At 50.5% G+C, this 6,000-nt stretch overlaps 1 pseudogene; it reads right to left on the bottom strand.

The window, feature by feature from the left end:
• Positions 1 to 5,780, bottom strand: part of LOC114888407 — a 130,736-nt pseudogene extending 124,956 nt beyond the window's left edge.
• Positions 5,781 to 6,000: the final 220 nt, after the last annotated feature.

Consider the following 6,000-nt stretch of genomic DNA (forward strand, 5'->3'; position numbering starts at 1 on the left):
AGTGAGTTTCACTACTTGATTCTTTATTAACCCCCCACTTGATGAAACAAATTCTAAGCAGGAAGGACTTCTCTGCATTTGCCGCCTGCCATTGCACATATGTATCTAGCACCTCGCCAGGCATCAGGTAGATACTCAATTATTTTGTGGAATAAGTGATTGAATGGATGAATGAATTCCAAATTTGTTCCCAAAAAAGTCTAGCATAAACCAAGACAAGTTTTTCCTCTCAACTGATTTTAGTCATAACAAGATCTGGTCGTCTTTCATATTTGCTAAAATACACTTTGGCTTTGTGTGTTTCTTTCTACAACTAGGGCAACGTTTCCCAAATGTGGCCTATTTTCAGGTATACAGGAGCACTTACTCAAGACATAGATACCTTGAGCCCCAGACAAGATCTAGTGAATCAGAAATTCCAAGGTGTGACCATTTAGTTTTTAAAAAAAGCACTCCAGGTGATTCTGACGAACTAGAGAAATAAATTTTTTAAAGGGTTATAGAAACCATAGACAGAATCTAAGACCTAAAAGAAAATAATATTTCAACGATTACTTCAACCCACCAAGAAGGAGTTTGTCACGCTAACACCAACCCTTCTCACCACTCTCATCCTTGGCCACTTGTCTCGCCTTTACTGAAAGCAACTACTGCCAAAAGAAGTTAAATTCCTAGACCACCGTCCTGCTGGAAGATGTATGTACATGAGGGAAAATTTAAGTTTCTTGCCCAAATCAAAGACGCTTCGTTCATCAGGACACAAAGTAGCCTGACAAAGTCCGCCCCAGAAAATCCAAAGCTCTCAGCAGGTCACAATTCTAATGTTACTGCGCACACCTACACGGGAAGGAATTTCAAGACGCAGACAATTCAGATGCATTTTTGTGGAAAAGAAATAAAATCCACCCAAATATTTGAGCATAATTCCCTGAAAACTTTCTGTAGGACTCCTTTCATGCTACACTCTTTGGTGCATCACATAATCCGTCAAAGCATCAGTTACCACTTTTGCCACTAAAACCATGCTTAGTGGTTAGGCATTTGCAGGAGCCCAGACATCATGGAGCTGGATGGTTCCTCCAGTTGCACATTTTCTGAACACCTGCTATTTGTGAGGAGTATAAAGATGAACGAGGCCCTGTATCTGCCCTTTAGATAAGGGAGTTCAGGGAGGGAAAGAAATCCACAAACACATGGCTTAGTGAGGACCAAGCCACATCCAGGAGCTCAAAGGAAGAGATGGGGATTCAGGAGGGTGTGATGTTTAATTTTATGTCAACTTGGCTAAACCCAGTCCCCAGACACTTGCTCAAACACATATTACAGTGAAAGTATTTTTCAGATGAGATCAAACTGAAATCAATAGACTCTGAATAAAGCAGATTACCCTCTGAAATGTGGGTGGGCCTCATGCAATTAGACAAAGGCCTTCAGAAAATAAAGACTGACCAACTCCAAAGAGGAGGGAATCCTCTCTCCTGACCACCTTCAGACTTGAAATGCATTTTAGCATAAGGCTTCATTGTTTTAATCTTCTTTTATTTCATGATGATCAGGAAGACAGTCAGACTAATGTTTTTATCCAAGTAAGACTGAGGTGTTTCTAAATACCTGCAAGGCCCAAGAGCCCAGGCCAGGAGCCAGGCCAGCAGAGTCTACATGAACACCAGGCTGTGCGGGGCACAGTTCCTCTCTTTAGAGAGCAGGTCCACCAAGTCTTTGACAGGCCTGCAGCTTGCACCTGGACACACCTTTCCTCCAGCTACAAAATACAAAGAAACCATATGGGACTAAAAATAACTGTGTGCATGCACAGTTGGGCCAAATTCTGGACCAAAAGATTTAAAGAAAGACAAAAAACCCAACTGCCATTTCTGAAGAGCTGGGAGCAATGAACTGGGTGTCGGGAGTAAAAGCAGGGTACTGCGCATGCCCCCCTGCAATCAACACCACAAAGGGGTGGGCAGACCACCTAAGCCACCGGTCCAGTCTGACCCCTGGACACACCCCACCCTCATCCAGTATAAGGAATGAGCCCCCCTCGGCGAGCGAGCGAGGGAACCTGTCACTTGTTCCCGCTCCCTCCTGCAGCCAGTTCAGGGGCCCCACAAAAGCCTTGCCTGAATCTGTCTGGCCTCAAGTCAATCTCTACTGACTGGGGAAGGCCAAGAACCCTGGTCGGTATCAAGTCCAGTAGGGCTGGTTTGAGATACACAGATGAACACACACAACAAGGGGAAGATTCAGATCTATTCCCACTCTGGATAAGGTCCAGCTCCCCTGCGTTGAGACCCTGCCAAGGCCCGATGTTCCAGGAATGCCAAACTCCAATCGGCTCCCTCCCTCTGCATTTCTCTGGCATCTAGAACAGGTTGAGCCACGCTGGACCTCCGTGGGGTCCCAGCTGTTTCCTGCACCTGTTGTTTCAGGCAATCCAGTGTTTATTTGATGCCCATGATGTGTCCAACATGGGCCAGGCACTACGCTGAAGAACTACCAGATACAGTCTGCTGTGAAAGGCCTTAGAATACGCCTGGGGAGTCAGGATCACCCCACGTGACATGATGCTGGGCGGTGCGGGACTGGCCGTGCACATAAATGGAAGCCCTAGATCAGTACGAACGAAAATGCTGGGAGAGGGGCGTGGGGCTGCTGGAGGCTCAGCAGCATTTGCTCAAATCAAGGACAGATGAGAAGGCAACCCAGGGGGCCCAGCAGAGTGAGCCGAGACCCGAAAGTGGGGATGAATGAGGCAGGTCACAGGGACAAGCCCCCTTCCCCACTCCCCCGCCAGAGTGGAGGGTCATGTGCTGGGAAACAAATAGAGCGGCCAGTGGAGCCTAGAGTTTAACATTTTGACTCTGCAGGAAACAGGGAACCTGTGAAGGTCTTCAGAGTAAGAGGAGATGATGAAAACTAGACTTAATGAGATATTGCACATGACCAAAGGTACTAAGAAGGCAATAATGTAACAATGGTTAAGAAACCGGGCTTTGGGGCTTCCCTGGTGGCGCAGTGGTTGAGAGTCCGCCTGCCGATGCAGGGGACATGGGTTCGTGCCCCGGTCCGAGATGATCCTACATGCCGCTGAGCGGCTGGGCCCGAGAGCCATGGCCGCTGAGCCTGCGCGTCCGGAGCCTGTGCTCCGCAACGGGAGAGGCCAAAACAGTGAGAGGCCCGTATACCGCAAAAAATAAAAAAAAAGAAGCCGGGCTTTGGGCATAATCCTAGTTCTGTCATTTACAAGCTATGTGAGGATGGGTGAGCTATTTCACCTGTTACAAGAGCCTGTTTCAGATGAGTCATGAATATTCCTCCCTCTCTCGACTCAATTCCCTCCCTTTCCCCTCGACCCTCCTATATATATACAGTGCCTCGGCCCAAACGGGGTTGAGAAGTTGACTTGCGAACTAAGCTCCTGCTTCCCCACTCTTTGGCCATTGAATGGCGCTTGTGCTCTTCCAGACTCATCGGTTTAATCACTGGCTGTGGGACTCCGAATGGAAAACAACCGCCCCGGCCAAGACAAGCGTTCTGAGCCTGGGCCAGGACGCCGGCATGAGTCCAGGCGACCAATTCGGTGACAAGTGCAGCAGTTACCTACACAAGGAACATAGGCTCCAGAACAAGACCGCCTGGTTTGGGATCCTGCACCACCACTCACTTGCTGTGTGATGGTAGGCAACTTACTCAACCTCTCTGCTTCAGTGACTTCAGGTGTAAAATAAGAGGTAATAGCTCCTTTCCTTCCAGCAGGAAAACTGGAAATGGGTACCTACCAAAATCAATGAGAAGTCTTCACCTTCCCATTTCCACCCACATACATTTTGAAAATGCACAAACAGAAGGTGTTTGGAGAGTTCCAGGCCCTGCCTGAAGTTAAGGAGACACGTGTCTACTTTGTTATTATTTACATTAACTACACCCATACACCTTCTTCTAGGCCCCTCTTGCCTTAAGGGCCATCAAATAGCCAAGAGATGTAGCTACACACACTAAATACACCACAATCAAAATATGCATAGGAGCTCCCATCCCCTGTGGATCCCCTAGACCATCCCATAGAAAAACAAAATATCAGAATTTGCGGGAAAGATGAATGGGCTAAGGTCCAGAAACAAAAGATCTAATAATCACCCAAGTGTGATTAAAGCCCCAAGGTTCGGACTTCCCTGGTGGCACAGTGGTTAAGAATCCGCCTGCCAATGCAGGGGACACGGGCTCGAGCCCTGGTCTGGGAAGATCCCACATGCCGTGGAGCAACTAAGCCCGTGTGCCACAACTACTGAGCCTGTGCCCTAGAGCCCACATGCTGCAACTACTGAGCCCGAGTGCTGCAACTACTGAAGCCCACGTGCCTAGAGCCTGTGCTCCGCAACAAGAGAAGCCAGAACAAAGAGTAGCCCCCGCTCGCCGCAACTAGAGAGAAAAGCCCGTGCACAGCAATGAAGACCTAACGCAGCCAAAAAAAAAAAAAAAAAAAATCCACCTTCCAATGCAGGGGACAAGGGTTCGATCCCTGGTCGCGGAACTAAGATCCCACATGCCACGGGACATGTGTGTTGCAACTACTGAGCCCACGCGCTCTGGAGCCCACAAACCACAACTAGAGAGAAGCCCACGCGTTGCAACGAAAGATCCCGTGTGCCACAACTAAGACCCAATGCAGCCAAATAAATAACCAAAAAAAAAAAAAGCCCCAAGTTTCAGGCCCATCTTGTTAGTAGTCCCAGCTACTAGATGGAAAACTTTAGTTAAGAGCTTCACCTCTCTGAGCCGTTTTTTATCTGTGTGTTTCCTCCCAGTTCAAGGAACCTTCAGTGGTTTCAGGACCAAATGATTCCTAGGCAGACCACCTGCATCAAGACCATGCACTGCTTCTCCAAAGGCTAAAGATATGGATAAGACCCCACAGGCTTCAGGGACCCCATCCCCAGAGTGGTCCTCAAAGGTGGAAGTGGAAATATTCGAAATAGGGAAAGGGGCTGGTCAAATACACACTCCAGTAGTGGCTGTGTGTCCCAATCAAAACGTTTTCAAGAATAAAATAATTAAATAAAAAATAAGTGTTTTTTAATCCTTAAATAAAAAATAAGTGTTTTTCACCAACACGAAATTTGCTATGATTAGGTACCAGGACATACTGTGAAAGACACACGGAGAGAGGGAGGCAGAGAGAGACGTGGTCATAGACACAAGGACAGAGGGAGCCGGGTGCAGTTGGAACGCGCTGTCACATAAGATATATGGGAAGGGGTGGTGATATTACTGGAAGCCGGCAGCGGTCCAGGGCGCTAACTAGATACAGGAGGTTGTTAATAAGCTGATTGCTTTGGGGTAAAAAGGCTACAGCTTTAGTTCAAAACTGCGAATTACTGAGCGGCATGGGGGAGGCCGGCTAACGGTGGGGTGCAGGGACTGCAGTCCCTCCTCCCGCTGGGTGGTGACGCCCCCGGGGCAGCTTCGGGTCTCAGCCTCCCCGCCTCCTGCTCTCTGGCATTGCAGGTTGGCGGGGCGACTAGCGGCAAGGGAGGTAGACCCTGTGCCCCAGCCACCAGGTCGCCGGGTCTCCCTCCCCAGGTCTGCTCCCGCCCGGCCCGCGCGCCGGGGCGCAAAGCGGAACACGCCGCCGGCGTGGGGAGGCTCCAGCGGCGGCGGAAAGCGCTCCCTCTGCCCAACGCTCTGCCCCCTAAAGGGCGCCGGCGGCGTCCGGCAGGGGCCCGCGTTAGCGGGATGTCGCAGCTCAGGCGGGGCGCTCACCAGAACAGGCGGGAGCAGAGGTTCGCGTCCTGCAGCGGGCTGGGCGGCACCTCCGGGTACGCCGGCAGCATCTTGCCGGCGCTGGCGGGGAGTCTGGAGCCCCGGGCGCCTCCGCTCCGTAGGAACCTGGAGTGGAGCACCCGCGGCCGTTCCATCCGCGTCTACCCCCAGCCACGCCGCCTTCCGGGAACGCCTAGGGTCGGGGGCGGGGAGGGGAGGAGCGCCCTCTACGCGCAGGTG

Source organism: Monodon monoceros, unplaced genomic scaffold, assembly GCF_005190385.1.
Source record: "Monodon monoceros isolate NGI ecotype Baffin Bay Population unplaced genomic scaffold, NGI_Narwhal_1 Super_Scaffold_8, whole genome shotgun sequence".
NCBI lineage: Eukaryota > Metazoa > Chordata > Mammalia > Artiodactyla > Monodontidae > Monodon > Monodon monoceros.